This window comes from Rana temporaria, chromosome 4 (genome assembly GCF_905171775.1).
Source record: "Rana temporaria chromosome 4, aRanTem1.1, whole genome shotgun sequence".
Lineage (NCBI taxonomy): Eukaryota > Metazoa > Chordata > Amphibia > Anura > Ranidae > Rana > Rana temporaria.
The window spans coordinates 233,174,359-233,201,039 of NC_053492.1; positions in this window are offsets into that span (position 1 = coordinate 233,174,359).

Sequence of the window (26,681 nt, forward strand, 5' to 3'; positions counted from 1 at the left end):
GCCCAAATATCCTTTTCCCCTACCTTGTTTTTATAAACTCCAAATTTTAATTTCTCTCTCCTATGAGTATCCTCTACGGAGTCGATCCATTCCCACATTTGCGGGCTTTCCAGCTCTCTCCATTTTAAGGGTATCAATCGTTTCGCTGCGTTGAGCAAATGGGGGATCAATGAGCCCTTGTATTCCTTCTCTGGTACCTCCACCCCGTGGAAGAGAACTACCCATGGGTTATCTTCTACTTCCTTTTTTGTTATTACTTTTATCAGGGCCAAGATTTTTTTCCAATAAGCTTTGATTTTCAGGCAGTCCCACCAAAGGTGCGCCATCGTTCCTCTTGACGCACAACCTCTCCAGCATTTCTCTGACTCATCCGCTCTAAATTTGGCCATTTTATCTGGGGTGGCATACCACCTCGTCAGACATTTGAAGTTCATCTCAGCGGTTCTTACATCCACCGCCGAGGTGTGGGTCATGTTCAAGATTCTTCCTATGGACGATTTCCCTCTTGGGACACCTAAATCTCTTTCCCAATTTTGGATGTATTTGAGCGTGTCCAACTCTTCCGTTTTCTGCAGATAATTATACATTTTAGATATATTTCCTTTTGAGCTTTCGGTGCTACACAATTGTTCCAAATTAGTATACTCCTCTTGTGTCCGCAAAGGGTGTGGAAGACCCTTGACAAATGATACCAACTGCAAGTATCTCCACTCGTCAAGCGCCCTAATTCCAATCCTATATTTGATATCGTGAAGTGTCCTAATTTTACCCTCTAGTGTTATATCTTTTAGCTGTGTTCTATTTGTGATCCAATTTCCGCCTACTTCTTTTGTCCCTGGTGAAAAAAATTCATTTTCTTTTAAGTCTATTAAGGGTGAATTGAATTCTGTTTTAATTGTTTATGTAATCTATCCCAGATCCTCCACGCATTATGTGTAATTGTGTGTGTTGACATGTGTAAAGTTCTATATTGTGGTGGGTTCCAAATTAATCTCCCTAGCTGTGTCCTCGCTAATGTGCATTCAATGTGTATCCATCTCTTATCCTGGGACTCTTTAGCCCATTCTATCACCCTTGAGAGCACCGCAGCATTATAATACAATCTGATATCCGGTACCGCTAAGCCTCCCTTTTTCTTGGCCCGTTTTAGTGTTTGAGCAGACACCCTGTGTTTTTTATTATTCCAAATATAGTTCATTATAAGGGAGTTAATTATTTTGATGTATGACGGTGGCAGGTAAATTGGGACCATTTGAAACTTATACAGAATTTTTGGGATAAGGACCATTTTAACCACATTTATCCTCCCGAACCACGAGATTGGTTTATTATATATGTTTTTAATTTCTCTTTTAATTTCGTTAAGCAGGGGGATAAAGTTTATTCTATATATTTTCTTAAAGTTATTTGCCAGTTTTATGCCCAGGTACTTTATCTCACTTTGCCATGTGAAGTTATATTTCTTTCGCAGATATTGTTCTTCCTCTTTAAGAATGTTAATGTTCAATACCTCCGTCTTTTCTGTATTCATTTTAAAGTTTGATACCTCACCATATTGTTTTAAAGTAGCTATTAGTTTCGGGAAAGTGACTCTTGGGCTGCTTATAAAAAATAGAATATCGTCTGCGAAGGCGGACAATTTATGCTCGTCTTCTCCTACTTCTACTCCATAAATTTCTGGATTTTGTCGAACCATTGCCAGCAGGGGTTCCAATGAGAGGACAAAAAGGAGGGGGCACAGGGGGCAACCCTGCCTAGTTCCATTTCTCATCTCAAAGGGTGCGGAAAGAGATCCGTTAATCTTGATCCTAGCACATGGATGAAAATAGAGAGTTTTGATCCACTTGATCATCCTTGGGCCTATTCCTATAAATTCTAATGTTTGTATCAGGAACCCCCAGTCTACCCTGTCGAACGCTTTCTCAGCGTCTACTGACAGGAATAGACCGGGGGTCCCTTTTTCTTTGATCTGCTCCAAGAGAAGAAGAGCCCTAACCCCATTGTCCTTACCCTTCCTCCCAGGTATGAAACCAACCTGGTCTGGGTGGACAACAGCTGTCATCACCCCCTTCATTCTTTCGGCCAAAATTTTTGCATACAGTTTAGTATCTGCATTCAGGAGTGAGATTGGTCGAAACCCTGAGCAGATCGTGTTGTCCTTTCCCTCTTTTTTAATGACAGTGATCGTAGCTGTTAATGCCTCTCTACTCATCTCGTAGTCTAGGCCCAGGCCATTGAAATATTGGCAAAGTCTAGGGACTAAGATGGTACTAAACCTTTGTATGTAGGCTGACGTGAAACCGTCTGGTCCGGGGCTTTTCCCCTTAGGGGTATTTTTTAAGACCTCTCTTATTTCCTGCTCAGTTATACATTCCTCCATCCTTTCTATCTCGTACTCTTCTATCTTTGGTAGGCTAGTTTGCTGTAATACTTCCCTGATCTTTTCCCTTTTTTCGGCTGGGTCCCTAAACTTCTGTTGAACATCGTATAGTTTTTCATAATAGCTTCTAAAAGATTCTGCTATTTGATTTGTGACGTATACTAAGTCCCCATTCCCGTTCCTGATTTTTTCAATAAAATTCCTGGTTTTCTTTTTTTTTACCATTCTAGCCAAATTTTTACTAGGTTTATTTCCCCAGACATATCTTTCTCTCTCTATCCTGTCTATGAAGTTCTTGGTTTCTTGCCCAGCAAGGGCTTTATATTCATCTCTTGTTATAGTTAACTTACGGAGTGTTTCCCTCTTTTGTCCCTGCCTTTTATGTTCCTGTTCCAGCTTATATATCTCCTCCTTTAATGTTTTTAGTTTATTCATCCTTATTTTTTTTTTCTTTGCCCCTTCTGCAATAAAGATCCCTCTTATATAGGCTTTGTGGGCATCCCACAAAGTTGCTCTTGAGATACCTTCCCTGTCATTCTCCTGAAAATATCATTTCAATTCTTTCTGTACTCTTTCGACCACCTCCTCGTCCCCCAACAGACTTTCATCCAATCTCCATTCAGGTGGGGAGGATTTTTGTATGGATGTGTTTATTATCATAGTTACAGGAGCATGGTCTGATAGTGTCGTGATCTCACAACTTACTTCCACCACTCTCTCCAAAAGTCTGTGGTCCACGAGGATGTAGTCGATCCTCGAGTACGTCCCATGTACTGGGGAAAAAAACGTATAGTCACGTGTCTTGGGATTGCGAATTCGCCAGACATCAACCATTTGATTTTGTGACATTTGTTTTTTTAATAGCTTAAGATGCTCACCACTATTCCCCTGTACCAGGGACGTACTATCGAGGCTTGGGCACATGCAGAAGTTAAAGTCCCCCATCAACACCACATGTCCCTCTTCAAAATCTTTTAATTTTCTGAGGATTTTACTGATATATTTAACCGAGTTCACATTGGGGGCATACACATTTGCCAGGGTATAATCCTCCTCTCCTAGCTTTATTTTCAAAAACAAGTATCTCCCCTCAGGGTCGATCATTCTGTCCACCAATGTGAATCTAACTCCTCTTGAAAATCCAATGGCAACCCCACGGGATCTCGATGAAACTGTATCCCCATAATACCAAACAGGATATTCAAGTGAGTGCAGCTTTATATTGGACTCTAAGGTAATGTGGGTCTCTTGTAGGTATACAATATCTACTTTATACTGCGTTAATTCGCCAAGAATTTTATGTCTCTTGGTATGGGAGTTTAGTCCTTTTACATTGTATGATAGGAATTTAATATCTGTCATTTATCCTTTTTTTTTTTTTTTTTTTTTTTTTTTTATAAGTTTCAAGAGAATTCTTGTGGAGTCGTTCGGATGGTCCCCCTCCCATTTCCCTCCCTCCCCCCACCCCTTTTCCCTCCGTCCTCCCATTTTCCCCCCTCCCCCCCTCACTCCCCAGCCCCCCCTCCCTCCCTCCCCCACCCCGGCCCACTCTTGGCCTGGGAGCCACTGGTAGAAGACTCCTCGCCTTCATCCTTGGCTCCTCTTTTGTGGTGGTGCTGAGGGCTCCCCCTTGACGACCCCCACCCCCCCTCCCCCCCTCCCCGTCCAGCATCTCAGAATTCCATACTAAGCATCGCCCCGCTAATCCACCCAATCAGGGAGTTCAGGGATTGTTAAGTCCATTTTAGAGCAAAATTCAATCAGTTCCTCCGGGAACCTAAGTCGTGCTGTTTTACCCCCCTTTATACCTATGAGGCAAGCCGGAAATCCCCATTGGTACCTAATATTTTGTGCCCGCATAAGCTCCAAGAGGGGTTTCAAGCATCTCCTCCTTGCCAGTGTTTCTTTAGCCAGATCGGAGAATATTTGTATCTCGGTGTCTCTATATCTCAGGGGGGGTTTCCCCCTAAGCCTACTCCATATTTCTGCTTTATCGACGTAATCGGTTGGGGGTTCCCCACTCGATGTACTCTCTCAATCTTAAGGGGCTTGGATTCTACTGATCTCTCTAGCAGGGGGTTAAAAATTGTGTTCATGATGTCTCTTAGGTCTTCCTCCTTTTCTTCTACTAATCCTCTAATTCTAAGGTTCTGTCGCCTGTTGCGATTCTCCTGGTCCTCAATCCTATATGCCACCAATCTCTGGTTTTCGGTCAGGGCCTTTACTTGCTTTTTCAAGGAATTTATTTCCTGATCCTGCTCCTCTATTCTCTTTTCCGTCTCTACCACTCTTTCACGGAGCCCTCCTAGGTCTATTCTTATCTTGTTAATTTCTGTCCTTATGATATTTTCCATGACATTCTCCATCCTCACCAGCATTGCGTTCATCTCTGCCTTTGTAGGGGGCTGTGTATCTTGGGATAGCTCCTCTGCATTATTTTGCTCTTGCTCGCTTTCTAGTGTCGTTTCACCTCTAGAGCTCTCCACACTACTTGTTCCTACACCTTTTTTTTTATCGATCTTCTTCTTTTCAGTTTTTTTTTGTGAGTCCTGGGCTTTTTAGGCTCCCTTCCTGCGTCATATATTGCTGTATGGAGCTGTTCCCCGAGTTATTCTTAGTTGGTTTTGTAGTGCCACCCCTCGTAGATCTATTCATTTTGTTGGAGGGTCTGATTCTCTTCCCCAGTTTGGAGATGGATTTTTTTTTTTTTTTGAAAAGGAAAGAGAGCAGCCCACGACTTTCTTCCCGGAGTGAGCCTCTATCTTCCCCTATGTACTACTCATGTCCTGAAAAAATAGATATTTTAATAAAGAGAGGGCCACAGGAAAGCAAGAGCCCTGAACTAAAACAAGGAGGTAAAGGGCTGATCAGCAGGGGAGAGGACGTTTACTGCTTTAAGCAGAATTACCTGGGCTCCCGGACTCACTTCTTAGGAGGAAAATACCTTCAATGTTTTTAAAGAATCATCTCCTATGCTACATCAGCCCAGAACATCCTCATTGTTCCAGAGACAAGGAGAGACACCTTGAGTCAGGGGGGGCCTAAATGATCTTTCCCTGTCCCCCAATCTTCACAAACTGGAATTTTACCAGCTTCTCACGGTCACGTGTGCGTTACCGGTACAGTCCAGAAAAGAGTAATGTATTTTGGCCATCATTCACCGGCCTAAGTTTTCCCTCAAAACCCTAATGCTTCAATGCCCAGGCCTTTCCCCTGTCCCCCAGTCTTCAAAAAACTAGAATTTTACCAGCTTCTCACGGTCACGTATGCGTTACCGGTACGGTCCAGAGAGAGAGTAATGTGTTTTTGGTCATCCTTCACCGGCCTAAGTTTCTCCTCAGAACGCTTATGCCTCAATGCCCAGGCCATCAGGGTTGTCGTTAATTCAACTATATAAATGGGCAATTAGGTAGATCATAAGAGGAAAAATCTGAATTTATATTGCCCTAGATTTCCCTCCTGTCTGACTCCACAGACCAGCCAGAGCCATTCAATAAGGACTGGGACCATACACTTAAATATGTCCTAGAGAGAACAGGCAGTGTAAAGATTTTGCAACAGGTGGTGAGTTCAAATAAACCAGCTATCATACTCCTCAGATATTTCTTCAATTAAATCATCATGTCCCAGTGTGGGTTATATATTCAATTGTTGTTCATTTATATTTCACTTTGCCTTTTGTATTCGTGTTCCCTTCATATACAGTTCTCACAGGTATCTAACCCAATAGAAGATTAGCATCTAATTATTCTCCCATTTTTACACAGTAAGACACCTTATGATGTACTGGTGTACTGGTATATGGTAATTCCGGGGGACAGTATTATAACCGACGGGAGGGGGGGTCACGGGGGGGGGGACCCGCTCGGAATCGGCTCTACTGAGCGCCTCACCAGACCCTTTGCTTTTCCTCCTGATCCACTGCCCGGCTACGTGTCTCCGATGGATTTCTGATAGCCCCTGTACCGCATATCACCACACAGGCTGCTGACATCAGTGCTGAGAACGCAGCAGCTTCAATTTCTCCGGCGCTGCGTGTCCAACAGGGGCTCGTTCACCGGCGTTTTTCAGGTAGGTATGCCTGGTCCCGGGCGGGGATGCGGCGGGGTTGCGGCACCCGCTTGCTTCTCACAGATCTCACGCTGTGGTCTGCGAGGTCACGAGCGGTGCCGACGGAGCCTCAGAGCGGCGTGTGTCTCCTGCCGCCATAGAGCCGTTCTACACCTCCCACCTCACTCGCGCTACGTCGCGTCCTCATCCTCCGATAATAGCTCCCTATAGGTCCCATTTAATACATACCTAAAGTAAATGCTTTGTATGACTGAGCAGGTTGATAAGAGACTGTATGATGTGTATGACTGAGCAGGCTGTGTAAGTAACTGTATGTTGTGTAATAAGTTTGTGATGCATATGAGAAATAGAAATGTATGAATTGTGATTATTACCCATGTAAGGGACAAGTAGATTGCATGAGTCTTGAAGATTGTTTAACTGACTCAAGACACAGATGGTTTGTATTGGAGGCATTTTAAAAAAGATTTTGTAGAAAGCTTTGGTTTGAAAATAGCTGCTGCATATTCAAGTAGCCGTGTGGCTGAGGGGGGAAGGGCGTCCACTCACTGAGACATAATTTACAATAGTAGCTGTTTGTTGAAAGGGCTACGCCCTATGGGTGGTCTCAGGTTTCTGAAAGATAGCGTGAGGGAGCTCTATTGTTTTGAGGTGAAAAGATCATGCATGCAACCATCACTGTTTGTATTTCACTTGATGTATTGTTCCTGTGGAAGCTGCTACAATCTTTCTTTGGGAATAAGAGTCTATGTTTGAGCCATGTTATTTTGTGTTTTATGTAATGTTGGCATTTACGGATGTGTTGTTTGATTGGAGAGCCTGTGTTTTAAGCCTCCTATGGGCCCTAGTTGAAGTAGCCTAAAGTGTTTGTCTACGTTAAGTGTTGTCATTTTGTATCAGTTTTTGTGGGGAGAATTTTTTTTTTCTAGTGAAGAAATCTCGGTTTGTGTGGGTTTTGGTGGGATCAGCGACTATTTTTTTTTTTATTTGTTAAGGTTGGCCATTTTGTTGTAGTCCAGATTTCTTCTACTATGTGGTCATGGCCTGGCTTTCGTCAGTCATTTTGTTATGGCTTGATTTTCATTTGTTGCTACTGCCATTTCGTTTCTGCTGTGTTTTGGTTTTGGGTGGAATTTCTCTGCTTTAGGGTCAGGTTTTGGCGTTTAGTGAGGTTAAGTCATCTTTTTGCAGGAGTTTCAGTGGTCTGATTGCCCAGGGGATATGGCAGTTGAAGGGACTCCCTCACATTTTCAATATGGGGGGTTTATTCCACCCTTTGTAAAAAGGGTTTTTAGACATGTTGAAGTTTCCTATATGATGTTATAAAGTCCAAAGGGTTTTAAGAGATCAGCAGAGATGGAAGTTCTTTGCAGGATAATGATGTATCTACAGAAAGTTGGTGGGAGGAGCTTGGGGTCTTTTGAAACAAGCATGTGAACAAAGGGATATGATAGAGGCTAAGAAAATGGACAGCCGCACTCCAACAGACCTTTCGGTTGTCTTTATTGTAAAATCAAAACAGAAAATGCACTACAAAAAAGCAGCAAAAGTGGGGATAGCAACCAACGCGTTTCACACTTTGGGTCAATGCTTAGTCATGGCTAACATGCAAGTAAAACACTCTTCAAATTTATGTGATATCCATAAAAAACATGTGACCATTCCTGACCACCTACGGGTGGAGCCCAATTAATTAAAAGGAAACGCCCAGAGGTAAATTAGCATGAATAATAACCTGTGCACACAAAGGCAACCTAAAAGATACCCATATCTTCATACACAACCCACTTCAATAGACATAGATATATAATGACACGTCTAAATACACATAACATAAATATATATATATATATATATATACATATAGACATAAAAGAGATATATGTGTACATGTGCCCCTAATTTGGATAACTATATATATAAGAAAGTCGATACATGGTTAATGTTAAATGTCCTTGTTGTAGTTGGTACATAGACTCATAAAGAAAAAAACATACGTAACTTGATCTTTGATTGTATGTTGTAATGTACCAAACAAATAGGGGAATAGTGCTGTTGAAAAAATAATGTTTTAAATGTGTAAGGCCGCGTACACACGGTCAGACAAAACCGATGAGAATGGACCGAGGTTCAGTTTCATCGGTCCAAACCGACCGTGTGTATAGCCCATCGGTCTATTGTCCTTCGGTCCAAAATTTTAAAACATGCTTTAAAATCGACCCGATGGACCGCTGCCCGATCGGTCCAAACCGATGGTTAGTACAAAAAGCATTGGTTCAAAACCCGCGCACACTTAGAATCAAGTCGACGCATGCTTGGAAGCCTTGTACTTCGTTTTATTCAGCACGTCGTGTGTTTGACGTCACCGCGTTTTGACCCGATCGGTTTTTGGAATGATGGTGTGTACGCACATCAGACCATCAGGCCACTTCAGCGGTGAACCGATGGAAATGGCCCGTCGGATCATTCTCATCGGTTTGGAACAACCGTGTGTACGCGGCCTTAGTGACACATCTATGTGTAGTGAAGAAATTATATAAATAGAGTCCAGCGGACATCATGGAGCGATGGTGAAGAGACTAGCATATTAGAAAATGGTGAATGTGTATAATAAAATTGTATGAATTTGCCCTCATAAAGTTCAAGCACAAAGTTACATACTGTATATCCTGTGAATACTATTGATGTTATATCTAATATATTACTCTGTGTAAAAATGTATTCACTTAAGAAAGATGCAAACGTGAAACATATAAAGTGAAAAAAACAAATGTGAACTAAAAAATGCTAAATTACGGAATGTATGCAAATGCAAATTTATATGTGGACAAAGGGACTTGCGTTTGGAAAGACAATGGAAATTGCTTTGGTTTTAAAATGTAATTCCAGTTGTTTTGCAAAGTTTTATACTGTAATACAATTTTGGGTAGAGATTAAACAGGAAGAATCCACGTTATTGTTGAAACATCTAGGTACAGATAGAAGCCATAATATTGTTTTGAATAGTGGAGGATTTCATTGTGCTTTGTAGTTTGACAAACACATTTATCGGGCTGCCGATAATCAGTTGTAGAGCATATAAATTGTGAGGAGGCTGTTGTATTTTTGTAGGAACGTAAAAGTAATGCCGCGTACACACAATCAGTCCATCCGATGAGAACGGACCGATGGACCGTTTTCATCAGTTAACCGATGAAGCTGACTGATGGTCCGTCGCGCCTACACACCATCGGTTAAAAAACCGATTGCGTCAGAACGCAGTGACGTAAAACACACGACATGCTAAAAAAAACGAACTTCAATGCTTCCAAGCATGCGTTGACTTGATTCTGAGAATGCGTGGATTTTTAACCGATGGTTGTGCCTACTAACGATCATCGGTTTTGTTCTATCGGTTAGGAATCCATCGGTTAAATTTAAAACAAGTTGGCTTTTTTTTAACCGATGGTTAAATAACCGATGGCGCCCACACACGATCTGTTTTGACCGGTGAAAATGGTCCATCAGACCATTCTCATCAGTTTAACCGATCGTGTGTACGCGGCATAAGAGTTACAGAGGGTTTCACTGTTGTCGGTTTTGAGAAATGTCAGAGACAATTTACCAATGTACACAAATATTTTATTGTTTGCAATTCTTTGCAGGATAAAGATGAAGGATAGAGTAATAACTTATGTTTATAAGTAGCTTTTCAGATCCAAGGAGTTTCTGAAAGTGTATGTACATAGAAAGCAGGTGTATGTAGATAGCTGTGTACATGCATAAATAAATACACATGCCTAAAAGAAGGTAAAAGTATCATAAGCTGTTTCATTGTCTCTTTTTTCTGCACCATTCTAAACCCTGCATCTCTTCCTCCAGTTTGTAAAGAGGAAGAAAATGGGGGGGATAAATGTAACAATGACAGTTTTCAAACTAATAATACTAACCTTTCTAACTAAGTTTGTGACCTAGTAGGACGACATGTTCCACGACTTTCCATGTCTTTCTTTGATGGAATTTGAATCAGCAAGCAGTAGTCTGGTGAAGGAGGCTCCCATCCCAGATGCTAAGATCTTTTTTGTGAATGGTTCCAGGTATTACACCCCATATGGTAAGCCACGCACAGGTTATGCAGTGACCACAGTCATTAAGTTCCCACATGTCTGGGTTATCGTCATATTATGTTTGTTTGGAGGTCAACCAAAAACAGGGTTGTACTTTCCTCAGCAGCTATCGCCTACATTCACAGCTGATGGGGTGGGTGGAGTCACTGTAACATGAACTTCAAAGGTCAATCACAGGGTTCATGAGTTTCTCCTGGACCCTGACACAATAACCGGTTTACATTCTTTCTAACCAGGTGACTGGGGCATTGTAAGGAAGCTTGAGGGACGAGACAACTGGATCCATGCCAGCCACTGCAAGAAGCTGCTCAACCACACCAAAGAATGAGGAGTATCTTTGTTTATTTATATTTTTTAGTTAAGTATATTTTGGCTATTGTTTAACGTGTATTCCCCAACTAGCTAAGAAAGCGAACAGGACCAATTGCTTGATCTACTCTGAATCTCCACTGAGCTTTAGTACCCCAGCAATGACAGCGGTACCGGCTATATGTAATGTTCATATTGGTATGAGGTGTTTTGAGAAACTAGTAAAAACTCCAGACATTTGTCAATAGAACTTATCGATACATTTCTAGAGGGTAAAATGGATTTATAGTTTTAACAAATAGCTCTGGTTCTTGTCAGTTTTGGTATCGGGACAACTAGGTAACCCACAAGTGTGCTTCAACTTTAGTCTGGTATTTATGTGGGCCTACAGGTAATTCTCCCTAATGCAAGAGGTTCATGCATCCTGGTGAAACTCTACTGTTGCCTGATTGGACGAGTGAACAGAGCCCGAGCAGATGACCACATCTTCCTTGCTGAGATGAGATCCCCTCAATCTCAACCCACGTACAAGACACAGAGGATCCCAGACGGACCGGCTTTCATGAAGAACAGAGTCTACAAGTCAAGCTGTATTATGAACTTATGATTTCATTTCCAGGTGTAAGAAGAAGATCAAAATGTTATATATGCAAACAACATTGAGACAATACAGACAAATTGTACAAACAAAATCACACTAAACAAAACACAACCCAAAATAAACAAAAACAAACCACCCCACCTCAAAAAAAAAACCCTGTCCCCCAACCCCCATCCTGCTCTTGGAGTATATATGAAAAAAAAAAAGAAAATACAGAAAAAACAGCATCCAATATTACAAAGTATACAGTACCTATTAGTTTACATGATACCTAGGTCATGTATTGAAGCCATCTTGACCAAGTAGCATCATACTTACTCATGGAATGCCTTAGGAAGTATGTATTTCAAAAAGAATAATAATCCTATTGAGATCTAAAATCAACTCAGATATGATCGGCGGGTAGGGAGAGGTCCACTTAAAAGCAATCTGTCTACGGGGAACAAAAAGTGCACACCTTATAGTGTTACCAATAGAAGAGGTATAAATAGACATATCGCAGTATCCCAATAGACATATAGGTGGTTTAACCCGGAATGTTAATATCCAATAGCGTGTTTAGGGTACCAATCACCTCTGCCCAGTATCTTTGAAGTTTCGGACACCACCACAAAAGATGTATTAGCGTACCTGTATTACCACATCTAGCACAGGCTGGCTCAGATTTCAATCCAATTGCATACAGAAATTGGGGAGTTCTATAGACTCTATGGAGAATAAAGATCTGTGTGATGGAGAGAGACACCCCCTCTTGCAGCATCTAGAACATAGAGTGGTTACAGACCCTTAAATGCATAAGAAAATAATCGTTGAGCAGGAAGAGGTATCTGCTCAGACTCCCTTCCAGCAAAGTGCTGTAGTTGGGATGCAAAAATGTATAACCTTGGATTAGGAACTGCCAGACCGCACGCATTTTTGGGATGTTGTAAAATCTCCAATTTAATTCAAGGGGTTTTGTTCCGCCACATTAATTGCCTAAATATGGTTTTAATCTAATAAAAATCCATATGCAGATTGGGGCATTGTGTAAAAAATAAAGAAGCTGAGGCATCCATATCATCTTAATTAGATTGATACAGCCTCTTAACGATAAGGGCAGCTTATTCCAGGTTTTACTTTGATTTTGGAATCTAGAAAGTAATGGAAGTATATTATCCACAATATATGACTGTGGGGAGTCAGACCTGAAGACATAACCCAAATATTTTATAGAGGAGACAACCTTAAAGCCTCGTACACATGATCAGTCCATCCGATGAGAACGGTCCGATGAAGCTGACTGATGGTCTGACGTGCCTACACACCATAGGTTAAATAACCGATCGTGTCAGAACGCGGTGACGTAATACACAAAGACGTGCTGAAAAAAACAAAGTTCAATGCTTCCAAGCATGCGTCGACTTGATTCTGAGCATGCGCAGGCTTTTAACCGATGCTTTTGCATACTAACGATCGGTTTTGACCTATCGGTTAGGCGTCCATCGGTTCAATTTTAAAGCAAGTTCCTATTTTTTTGACCGAAGGTTAACTAACCGATGGGGCCCACACACGATCGGTTTGGACCGATGAAAACGGTCCATCAGACCATTCTCATCGGATGGACCGACCGTGTGTATGCGGCCTAAGATGAAAAAGTGTAGATGGCAATGAATCTGGAAGGGGATCTAGAGGCATTAGCATGGTTCTCCCAGTTTATGCCTAACCCGGAAAACCTGCCAAACTCCTTAATATATTTCATTACCGCCGGCAGGGATGAGTAGATATTGGTCAAGAAAAAAAGAAGATTATCTGCATATAATGATATCTTTTCCTCCATATCTCCCCTAATCAAACCAGTAACATCGCAATTGCATAAGACATGCCAAAGGCTCTATAGCCAGGGCAAAAAGCAGGGGGGACAGTGGACTCCCCTGCCTAGTGCCCCGGAAAAGTCTAAAACTGAGAGATTGAAGGCCATTGACCCTAACCGATGCCACCGGAGCAGAGTATAACAACTGCACCCACTGGCAGAAGCCAGAGCCAAGCCCAAATTTTTTGAGAATGGCCATTCGACACTATCAAAGGCCTTGACTGCGTCTAACACCAAAAAGGCACGATTTGAGTGGGCCGGAGTCGGAAACTGCATATTTAAATGTGCGCGTCTGATATTAAATGCGGTTGACTTATTGGGCATGAATCCAACCTGATCTAAATGAATAATATGTTTTATAACCTTATTTAATCTAGTAGCAAGTATCTTGGCACAAATTTTAACGTCTGTGCATAGTAGAGAGATTGGTCTGTAAGATTCAGAATGTAGCAAGTTTTTATCCTTTTTAGGTATGACTACAATTACAGATTGACCCATAGTGTCTGGAAGCTGGCCCAGATGAAAAGCCTCATTAAATGTACTAAGGATAGCGGGAAGTGTCTCTTTATTATATTTTTTATAGATCTCTACAGGGAGACCATCAATCCCTGGGGCCTTGGAATTAGGGAAGTTAGCCACCGCACTTTCCACTTCCAGTAAGGTGAGTGGGGCATTAAGAATTCCTCTCTCTTTGTGGGATAACCGGAAGATCAATACTGGTCAAATAACTAGCTCTGCTGGGGTAGAATCAGCCCTAGAAGTATACAACTCCTGATAATAGGACTTAAAAATAGATATAATATAATAGGCATAGATATATATAGATATAGATTTAATAGGGCTAGTGTGATTAAAAACCTCCCCCTCTACAGTTGAAGCTGAGACATGTGTAGGGCTGGATTAAGATCTTACTATCTGAGCCAATAATCTACCATTCGCTTCTCCCTCAGCCCAGATGGGGCTCTTCGGGAAGAAGAGTTTATTCCTAGCCCTAGAATCCAACAGTTCATTCAGCCTATTTTGAGATGAGAGCCATTTCTGTTGGATATCTGTATAGGAATTCTGAATGTACATGGCTTCCGCTGCAGAGGTATCAACCTTTGCAAGCTCAAGCTCTTTACAGGAGGCACTTTTAATAATGAGTAAAAACGAAGGTGTATGTATGGCGCTGTTCCTCTATCATTAATTATTATGTGATAAAGTTATTGTATTGATAAAAGTATGAAATTTAAATATAAAGTGACAAGTGCTGAAAGAAAATTGATGTGAAAAAGGATTAATTTGAGAGAGTGTGGGTGATAATGGTCCGAGGTAGTTAGTGTAACTGTGAATTGGGTACCTCCTATTTAATAGTGACTTTTAAATAGGTATTTACTTAATATATTTGCTTGATGCAATTTGATGCAGCAATGTTTAGCGGGACTTCGACATTGCGGCGGACAAATTGAACACATTTGACACTTTTTTTAGGACTATTGACATTTACACACCGATCAGAGCTAAAAATAGCCACTGATAACTGTATAAATGTCACTGGCAGGGAAAGGGTTAACATAAGGGGGCAATCAAGGGGCTAAATGTGTTCCCTTATGTGTGTTTGAACTACAGGTGGATGGGACTGCCTGGAGGAGAAGACTGATCGCTGTTCCTAATCTTTAGGAGCAGCAGATCTCTCTCTCTCCCTCCCATACAAAACGGAAATATGTCTGTTTACATTGACAGATCTCCATCCCGTTTCTGTCAGGAGCGATCGACTCTGGCGTAGGGCCCCCTAGAGCTCTTAAAGCATCCGACATACCATTGCAGCGATTTGCCCAGGGGAGCCAACCTGCCGCAGTATAACTGCAGCGGCTGGTCCTTAAGTGGTTAAGGAGCCTAGAGACAAAACCTGTGCATGGTAAAATAAATCTCTTGCTTATCTCTCCCTTCTTTCCTTCTTAAGCATAGCTTGAATCTTGTGATTGGCTGTAGCAACAGCAAGGGAGGGAAGAACACCTATTTACCCCTGGAGCTAGAGGGGTTGATGATGGGAAATTAAGTCTCCTAGAGGCAGCCCTGATAAAAGGAGAAACTAAGTAGGACTCAAATACCTAAGAGAACTAAGCCTGGTAGGGAAGAAAGGACTAAAGAAAAAAGCCTGCACAGACTGGAATCTCACATGGAGAGTGAGGAGAGATGATTGTGCTGTAGGAAACTTCTGACACTGCTGTGAGTATATGTGATGACTGTTGCTGCAGGGGAACTGAACCTCAAACTCTTGGTTATGAACTCTGTTTAGTACACTCAAAAATTACTCACTACTGTCACTGCTTTTGTGGGCAGAATATGTACTTCTCCAATCCCCACTGGCCCTCCTCCCTAATTCACCCCATGAGATCGGAGCACTACATATCACGCTCTCACAAGCAGCAGCAGTGGTAAAATGTTCTGTCTCCGGGATTCCTTCCTTAACCCCTGCTAAGTGTCACAGTGTCACAAATTGAACTGGGGGTAATACATACCTGAGCCCCATCTCAAGCCAATAATGTGTACAGGAGCAGTAGCTCTCCAGGGACTCTCACTCCTCAATGGCTGAGAGGTAATAGGGGCTAAGCCTCGGCTCTGTGTTTGAATGGACATGCAGAACCACGGCTCAGGAACAAGTTTGCTTGGGTGCCCGGGGGAAATTGGTAGGAGGGAGGGGCCAAGAGCACCAGTGAGGGACTTGAGAAGAGGAGGATCATGGCTGGTGAGTATGACATGTTTGTAAGTTAAAAAAAAGCTTTTAAAATCACTTTAAGGTGGCCCAGTGCTTGTGAACACTGCTGGTGATTTCTTCTGTAAGGGGATTGATATGGTTTCTGAAGTTAGACATGTAGATACCCTCTGTTTTTAATAATATTTTCTATGCTTAATTATATATAATTAAATGGCAGTCATGTCTATGCAAAAGGTGGAACTGTCTATGGTAATTTGAAGCGCAAAAGGGGAAGTTGGGACTTTAAACGAAGCAATTTAAAATGTGGAGGTAAGAGTAATTAAATTATTTTATTAATGACAAAATTGTAGTAGACCAATAATTTCAATATATACATATTTGATTGCACAAGATAGCAATATGATGGATTAAAGAGTACATGTAAATTCAGATATAAAACATAATCATAAGAATAAATAGTAGTTGATATAATTATACAAACATGACCGATGAACTGGCCTAATAAATGCCAAGGGGGCCAGCCCGATAGCTGTGTCTGTGTTTACAGGATATATGAATACATTATATAATATAGGCCGATGGATATCAGATCATATCTAGTATAGCTGTGGCATCAGGTATAGCTTGACGCGTTTCGTGGATATTTCCACTCATCAGGAGCAGATGCGACATAATCCTGAAGGATATAAACATATAGTAGTATAATAAACCACACTATAAGTATAGAGGGTAAAGGTAAAGTATGTGATCTTATTCTGTAATGTTATTCTATAGATGATTGACCAGACACACTTACCAACATGGGCAATAAATGTAGCATATGGTAAAGAAAATTCTCAGGAATTCAGTAAATGTTCTTTAGTACTTAACCTTCTAAGATTTGTAAACTTCCTTTTCATTTCTTTACTCTGACTTTACCACATTGTGACTGTAGCCTGAATGATTACTAAACGGGAAAACCACATTTAATGGAGACTGTATGTGTAAAAAAAAATCTTTTAGCCTTCAGTGGAAGGAGCTGACAACCCAACACCAGACTCAGATTTATAGGGCAATATATTTCTTATTGCTATAAACACTAAAATAAAGAGTAATAAGAAAACCAATTAACAAATCAATTCATGAATTATTGAAACTGTTAACTAAGTTAAACTGAGCAATGCAGGGAGGCAATTCAGCAGACTTAGTGAAATAGAAAATCAAAGAATACCAATACAATAATCACAACATACTGTATTGGAGGAACACCTAGTCTAGGTGTTATTTATTTACCATGTTTAAGCAGATCTTTACTTTGCCCATTCAGGCAACCACCCCCTTCCTGAGACTTAACTTTTCTGTGTGCCTATGTCACCCTATTTGCCCACTGGGGTCTTAAGAAAAAACACTGGTACATACAACAGCAGTCAGGCACCATCACAGGTGGAGAAGAATAGTGTCCAATGCTTCCTTATACCCTGACGAATATAGCATATTACAGGGCTCTGGGGAGAAAACATCAGCTGCGGGACACATGAAAGCCAAGTTTCCCATTGGAGGACTTATCAAGCATACCTGTTAATTTAATCTAAATGGGCAAAGTGCAAGTCAGGCTGAGCTTTGGACTGATAAAGCTCTGCATTTGTTGGGTTTTGCCTACATTCAAGGTATAGCGTATTTATGTATGTTGTAAGAAAGTGCTCCTCAGTGGCTAGTGTAATAGGAAAAAAATATTTCAGAGTTATGAATATTTATATCTTCCTAACCAACCACCAGTAGGTTTATTGCCAGTGTTTCATGTTGGGGAGGGATATAAATATTTGCGGTGACCTTTTAGAAGGGTCCTTGCCTTCTAGGCTGTTGCCAGAAGAGGGGGCTGTATTGGAGGTTTTCACTGAAAATATCTGTTGCCTGGGGAGGGTCATAGTTGAAAAGGCCTGGGTCCAGGTCTGGAAGAAATAACTTGCCTAGCTGGCATACCAGAAGAAGGATTTTTAATTCTGATGTGTGTCCTTAGAGCTACATACAAGCTGCCAGTTGACACTGCACAAGGTTCTGGTTGTTCCTCTAGAGTAAAGAGGAAATTTTAGTTTGTGGCAAAACAGGGTTCATCGTTAGTTGTACAGCTGAACAAAATAGTTTGTTGATCCGGCCACGGAAGCAAACCTTTGGTTGCTGTAGGCAGTTACATCACAGGCCCCAATCAGCTGCTGGATTGGGGATTCTCCAGCCAGCAGATGATGCTGGGGATGCTAGCTAATGTCATTGATCAAATATGGCTATGACCATATTTGGTCATGGACATCAGCAATCATCTCTGCCCCTTTGTTTACATTACATAAGGATTTTTTTAATAGTGTGTTTTTATTTACAGTGTCTTTTTTTTGTGAATGAGAAACCAGGGAAACTACCAACCTCTTGCTCATTTACTTGGTGGGGTGGATATCTGGGGGCCCTAAAGGGAGCTTCTAGATTCCAGGCTCCCACACACACCCATACATCCTTTGGACCAGGGGTGTGGTGAAGAGGTCCCCTCTTCGTGTTGAGGGCATGTGACCTGGTATGGTTCATAAAGGGGGACATCCAGGTTAAGGCTCTCTAATTGATTTTAGTGGGAAACAAATGCTGTTTTTTCTTGTTTTTATTTTGCCTGGGATCCCCCTCCAAATTCACACAGACCCTTATCTAGGATAAGAGTCCGCTATGGATTTTGGGAGAGGCCCAATGCCATTTATTATTTTTCTTTGTTTTTTGTTTTTTTCTATAATGTCACTTTTTGCTTGTGTACATGCTTCAGGTGAATCACTTCACAGGCAGGTTTAGTGCATCTCTCAAGCATGTTTGACTTTGAGCCATATTAAAAGAGCTGGTGGCCACTGACCAGTATTTTTTTAATCTTCTTACCCTACAATGATTCCATCTTAAGGTTTGAAATGCTAGCCCACAATGCTACCTGGAGGGCAGGGCCGGACTTACCATTGGGCTTGACTGGGCTGAGCTGACACATTCCTGCTCAACAACTTTAATGCGCACCCCTCCCCCGCTCAACAACTTTAATGCGCCCCCCCGCTCAACAACTTTAATGCGCCCCCCGCTCAACAACTTTAATGCGCACCCCTCCCCCGCTCAACAACTTTAATGCGCACCCCCCGCTCAACAACTATGATACTATGATCCCCCCCCTCGCTCAACATCTTCGATTCCCCCAATTCTCGGCTCCAGGGGGCCCCTTCAACACTCAAGCCCAGGGGCCCCCACCACCCTAAGTCCTGCCCTGCTGGAGGGTCCTAAAAAGCAGCTATTGGGTAAGGTGGTACTACAATATATAATCACAACATATCTGGGGAGAACTTTTAGAGGTAATTAGACGATTGACAGGTTTCCTTCTACTTCAATCTATTTTACCTATACCTGGTCATATGCATGTAAGCCATTTTTGTGATAATAAATGTGTATAATTATGAGTGCTTATCTACAAACCATGTGTAGATAATGCATACTGAATACGAATATCAACTTTCCCAGATAGCCAACATCTCATGCTGTGATGATGCATTTTGTCTGACCTTGAGTTGTTTGCCACCAAGTAAAAAAAATATATACATTTATTGATGCATGTCACTTTTTACATCCCAGAGAACACTAATAATATGAGAGAAAATTGGTAAAAACAATACAAAGAAGATTTTTTAAATTGATCCAACGGAACATTGTTTGTTATGTGTGGAAGACATGGAGGAATTTTATACTCAAAATGCTATGATCTTTTTTCACAATTATTTTAGCATGTTATTTTAACATTCCATTTTCACATCTGTATTTTGCCATTCCCTGTTCTCAATGTCCCTGACACATTCAACAGCTTATGTTTCCTATGCTATTTTTCTCACTGTTTTCATAAGACACAAATCCCTGCAGTGTCAATTTCCTGTTTTTTATCACACATTTAAAACGCATAGTACTGAAAGGCTTACTTTCTTTGCAACATATAATAGAGGCAAATCTTTTATGTGGAACATTCTAAGGAACAATAAGTCACATAAATTATGTAGAATATATCTTAGTTAAATAAGCAATGAGTTAATCTAAAACCATGAGTACAGTAAGCATTGCCACTGAGCTCTATTGTAATCTCAAAAGCGAAATGAGAACAGATAGTGCAAATGAATGAAGGTGCTCTGAGAAAAACCCATAAACTATTATACCTATACATAATGATCATGAACAAATGTAAAATTATGCATATTAATATCTGTGCCGAGAGAAACTATGAGGCACCATTATTACCTTTTTTTTTTAAATCCTAGTTTCCTAGCTGCCTCTGACAGCAATGCTTTAGAACACAGATCCAGACTGAGACACGGGAGCAAGCATTATGATAGGGAAAGTCAGAGTGAATTCAAATCTGATTTGCCTACATTAGTTAGATATCTAGTATTTTCAGAATGAGAGGGGGATAAAGGTAAGTATTAGCCAATAAATGGGATTACACCATAACCTTTATCAAAAGAAAAAAAAAATCTGTATTTGTATATGATTTTCTCTGAAGGAGTTATTGATGATGTGTCTAGTGATAATTATTAGCTAACAAGATATCTTTAACCACTTGCCTACTGTGCACATACACCCCCTTCCTGCCCAGACTAAATTTTAGCTTCCGGCACTGCGTCAATTTAACTGACAATTGCGCGGTCGTGCGACGTGGCTCCCAAACAAAACTGATGTCCTTTTTTTCCCACAAATAGAGCTTTCTTTTGGTAGTATTTGATCGCCTGTGCGGTTTTTAGTTTTTGCGCTATAAACAAAAAAAGAGCGACAATTTTGAAAAAAAAAACAATATTTTTTACTTTTTGCTATAATAAATATCCCATTTAAAAAAAAAATGTTATCTCCGTTTAGGCCGATACGTATTCTTCTACATATTTTTGGTAAAAAAAAAAAAATTGCATTAACCGTATAGTGACTGGTTTGTTATATTGCCTACAAAATAGGGGGACACGGCGGCCATCGCGGCCGCCGTGCACACGCACAGTGTTCCCAGTAACGCGACGGGTGCGCGCGCGCCCCCTAGCAGCTTCTAATGACAGGACGTCATATGACGTCCTGTCAGAACAACAGGGGATACCGCCCGCCGTCATTTGATGGCGTACGGTATTAAGGAGGTTAAAATAGACTCTTTGCAATGTGTGTATTCTTCTTTAACATTATATACATGTTTTAGTATATAATGGCACAGGCAGCTAAAGTAAATAAGATTAAAACTATGACAACATATCTCCATATAAAAAGTATTTCTCCATCAGTTAAAGGAGTTGTAAAGGAAACATTTTTTTTTTTTTCTCAAATGACTGTTTACAGGGTATAGAGACTTAATAGTTAACTGATTCCTTTTAAAAACGATTACAAATAGATAAAAAACAATCATATAATGTACCTTTAGTTTCAGTTTCGTTTTTGCATGTTATGCTGCCTCTGTGCTGTATAGAGCCAGAGAGAAGTGAGGGTTTGAAAACGAAACTACAAGCTCCCAGTACTGTGGTCCAAAGGAAACAGACAACCAGGAAGTGTCCACAACAGAGCAGAATTACAGCAACATCAGAGCAAAAACGAACAATGAGGACATGAAACCAGGACTGCAGTAAGGTAAAGGAAGCTATTTAGCTAAAAAAAAAATATTTTAGTGACCCTTTAAGTCACATTGACACAATGAAGAATGTATAATATTTAGGCACCTATCACCTAATGCTCCAATATATTAAGTAATTAAATTGACCATCCTGCATGAAGGTAAAAAAAAACACCTAAACTTTAGAACCACTTTAAAGTTCAGATATTTGGAATGAACTTCTGTCAACTGATCTACAGGTCTAAACAGGGACCATAACAATCAATTAGCTACTTGCAAAAAACAAAATTGGTTTTGTTTTCCCAATAAAAAATAAGGTAATTGTCATGATGCAAATAGAATATACCAGTGATTGCTTCAGTACCTCGCCGTATAGCCACTTTGACCTTCAGTGCAGATGAGTGGTGCAAGGGAAACAATGCGATAGGGTTGATTAATGTGGAGAAGCATGTTGGTATTGAAGTAAAGTGGTCATGGAGCTTGTTAATGGCACACTAGCTACAGTACATTATTAATGTATAGGTTTACCCAGAAGGGGGAGGTGGTGAATGAGTTAATGTACAAGTCACATACAGCGGGGTGATGGAGTTGAGGGATTTAATGTGCAGGATAAGGTAAAGAAGTTAATATACAGATTACATAGAGACAGCATGGAGAAAAGATGTACTGTACAGAAGGGGAGGTGGATGAAAAGGTTGAAAAAGACCCCACAACCAATTACACACTCTCAATATAATTCTGCTATTGTTGCTAATACATACATTTATACATCTTCTTTTACAAATACCCACTTCCACCCCTTCCTTCATTGTGCCAGGAAGTGGAGGGCTCTCAGATGAAAACACATAGTGGTTACTTTTGTGGCCACTGTGATTGATCATCAAAGCATTCACAAGGTAAAGAACCACTCAGATCAGCTCTATACATTGTGCCTGTGATCTGATCTAATGATGGTTCAGATCAGTTATTAAGGGGCACACAGGGCACACTTTAGAAATACACATCCATCATTCTTAAAGTTCTAAAGTTTAAAATATGGTGGTAATGAAGTGGTTTAAGTGAAATTTTCAACACAATCTTACTTAAAGCGGAGTTCCACCCAAAAATGGAACTTCCGCTGTCCTGCTGTGACATATATTGGGCACACTGTGGCATCCCTGGTGACCATTGGGGACATACCTGACAATTTACGTGTTGTGGGTTTCCCTGGTGGTCCTAGCGGCATTCCTGGTGGTCCAGTATGGGCATCCACGGGGGGGGGGGGGGGGTCAGACGTGTTTACATCCTGTTTACATCGTGATCAGCCGTGATTGGACATGGCTTATCATGTGGTAAATAGCCTCCGTCAGAGGCTCTTTACCAAGAATGGTGTATCGGTGTGTCAGATTGACACGCCTCACCACCGATCGCCGGAAAATGGGCCCTCCATGGGAGTGTGACGGCAGTTATCCTGCTGGACATCATATGATGCCCAGTCAGGATAACTGAACCACCGCCCGGCCATTATTCTGCTATAGGCCAGGCGGAAAGTGGTTAAGGTAACTGTAGCCAAATTAGTGCACTTGCAACAACACAAGTTTTTTTTATTTTTATTTTTTTAACCAAGTGTTATTTTTTCAGAGCAATAAGCTTTTTTGGGGGGTCTACCCTTTCTTCTTAGGTCAGCAAAATTGTTATGGAAATTTGTGTGCTGAATCTAAATCCCATCGAAATGTCCCGGGGCATGTAGGAAAGCAGGAAAAACAATGGAAAACTTTGTTTTTGGTGTTAACAGTGATTTTAGTAATGCTTTGAGGGAAACATTAGAAATGCAAAACTCTTTTAACCTGTTCCCGAACCGTCTTTTTATGGGGGCAGAATGGCTCCCCTGCGCAAAACCCTGTACCTGGTATGGGGTTCCCTTTAAGAGCCGTTAGAGGGCACGTGCCGCCAGTGGCCCAAGCTTGCCCAGGGGACCTGATGCGCATGGCTGGTGGTCACGATCGCCGCAGGCCATGAGCGATCGCACGCACAAGAGCCAGCATGAGGATTTGTGTATCTAAACACACAAATCCCTGTTCTGTCAGGGCAGAGGAGACATGTTGTTTGTTCCTACTAAGTAGGAACATTGATATGTCTCCTCACCTAGTCAGTCCTATCCCCCCACAGTTAGAACACACTGAGGAAACACACATTTAACCCCTTGATCTCTCCCTAGTGTTAACCCCTTCCCTGTCAGTGACATTTACACAGTAATCAGTGCATATTTATAGCACTGATCGCTGTATAAGTGTCAATGGTCCCAAAAATGTGTCAAAAGTTTCCGATCTGTCTGTCGTAATAACGCAGTACCGCTAAAAAAATCGCAGATCACCGCCATTACTAGTAAAAAAATATACAAAAAAATGCTATAAAAATGCCATAAATATTTCCCATAGTTTGTAGATGCTATAACTTTTGCACAAACCAATCAATATACGTTTATTATAGTTTTTTTTACCAAAAATATGTAGAAGAATACATAGCTTAAACTGATGAAGATTTTTTTTTTTTTTAATTGGGGTATTTATTATAGTAAAAAATATTGTTTTTTTTTCAAAATTGTTGCTCTTTTTTTGTTTATAGCACAAAAAATAAAAACCGCAGAGGTGATCAAATACCACCAAAAGAAAGCTCTATTTGTGGGGAAAAAAGGAAGCAAATTTAGTTTGGGTACAGCCTCGCATGGCCGCGCAATTGTCAGTTAAAATATGATTTAACCTTTTATCAGTGAGAAAATACAATCAGATAAGGGGTTCACCATCGTCCTAGTATTCTAATATAAATTGAGGGGTCTCAGGGATTCCCCACAGACCCTAAAGCTCCAACTATAAAGATTGGTTGCAAACAACCAGAGTAATTCACATTGGGTAAATTGTAGAAAAATGTATTTACATAGATACATCAAACAAGATAAAAAATACATGACATTAAAAAACAATACAAACACATTTGACCACAATCAGGTCACCGGTCGTGCAATCCCTTTTATTAAAAAAGGGTGGAAGTATCGGTGAGGGAATTGGAGTCATGAGACAGGCAGTCTCACCGATACTTCCACCCTTTTTTAATAAAAGGGTTTGCACGACCGGTGACCTGATTGTGGTCAAATGTGTTTGTATTGTTTTTTAATGTCATGTATTTTTTATCTTGTTTGATGTATCTATGTGAATAAATTTTTCTACAATTTACCCAATGTGAATTACTCTGGTTGTTTGCAACCAATCTTTATAGTACCGGTATAGTCCTCCCCACCCACTTTTTTCCTGTTGGAGCTTTAGGGTCTTTGGGGAATCCCTGAGACCCCTCAATTTATAATTGTCAGTTAAAGCGATGCAGTGCCAAATTGTAAAAAGTGCTCTGATCAGGAAGGAGGTAAAATCGTCCCGGGCTAAAGTGGTTAAATAACATGTCTGTGGCATGCCCTGACCCTGCCTGGGAAGTGCAAAAAACATCTCCCAGGGCTTTGTTCCATGTGTAAACAAAGCAGCCAGGGATTTTCGGTCATCAGGAAGATATTGTTGAGATTCTAGAAGTGTATGTTTTTTTTGTTTTTTTTATCCAGAAAAAAGTTTATTGAAGTACACATATAAACACATACCGAAGCTACAATTACATTCCAGTACATATACAAACATCATAAACAAAAACCTTGCACATTCTGCAAACCTATCTAGACAATCCTTGACCGTCTGAATTTGTCTCTTGCCATGTCTTGGACTGCATTACTAGCGCCTACAGAGTGGATCCATCATACAACCTTTCAGGTACCAATGCCCAGCAATCTGCCCATGACCAGATCCACCGGGGCAAGCCTCGGTACATTTAGCCATGGTCCCCATAGTTTCTTTCTTTTAATTTCTGGGCGCAACCTCTATGTTGGTAAATAATTTTTTCCTTCCGGAGCATATCTCCCACTGCATTAATCCACTATTTAAGGCTCGATTCACACCTATGCATGTTGCTTTTGAGCATTTTTGCAATTCTTTTTGCGGTGCTTGCTGCGTTTTTACCGCGTTTTTACCGCGATTTGTGTTTTTTTTTTTTTTGCCAGTAAGTTTTATTTTTTTACATTTTCTTTAACAACCAGCTATAAACAGGTTGAAAAAAAAACGCAAAACGCAAATCGCGGCAAAATCGTGGCAAAATGCGTTTTGGATGCAGGTCCATTGAATTCTATTGCATGCAAAACGCTGCTTTTTACTGGAAAAAAAAGTCCCTGACCCTTTCCAAAAACACAGAGGCACAAAAAAACATTGATGTGAACATGTTCCATAGGAAACCATGTTAAAAAATTTCCTTGCATTTCTGAAAAATGCAAAATGCATCAAAAAAAGCATTAGTGTGAATGGAGCCTAAGAGCTTATGTGCCAGAAATAGAGATCTAATAACTGCCACCCTCGTGCACTCCTCCCAATCCAACTCATCCAGCACATTGAGTAGGCAGTGTTCTAGAAGCGTATGTTTATTTCTATGTAAGTATAATATTCAGGGTGCTATTCAGAATAAACATTAGCATGCACTGGAAAGGAGACTGAAGAATACAAAATGTGCAGGTACTGAGGAAAAGACCTAGGATAGTTACCAATACTTTACATGGTCTTGCTCATTTGCTTACAGTTTTTATATGTCACATGATGTACTTACACTGTCAATCACATCATCCAGTGATGTAAATCTACATCAATTACAATGCCAAATATAGTTAAACCTTGGATTGCGAGCATAATTCATTCCGAAAATATGCTTGTAATCCAAAGCACTTGTATATCAAAGTGAATTTCCCCATAAGAGATAATGGAAACAAAAAATATTCATTCCACAACCATTTATTCATAGGCCCATCAGTTTATAGTCCATATAAAAAGATTATAGCAATGTGACCAAGTTGTGTAACCATAAAATGTCCATCCACAAATGGAAGCCTCCACAAGGGGATTAGAAGCAAAATCCAGCAGGCACTAGAGAGTATAAAAGAGAAGAGAGGCACCTCTAAGTGTAGAAATATGTTTCTACATGTTGTACCTTTATTAAATGTAACCAT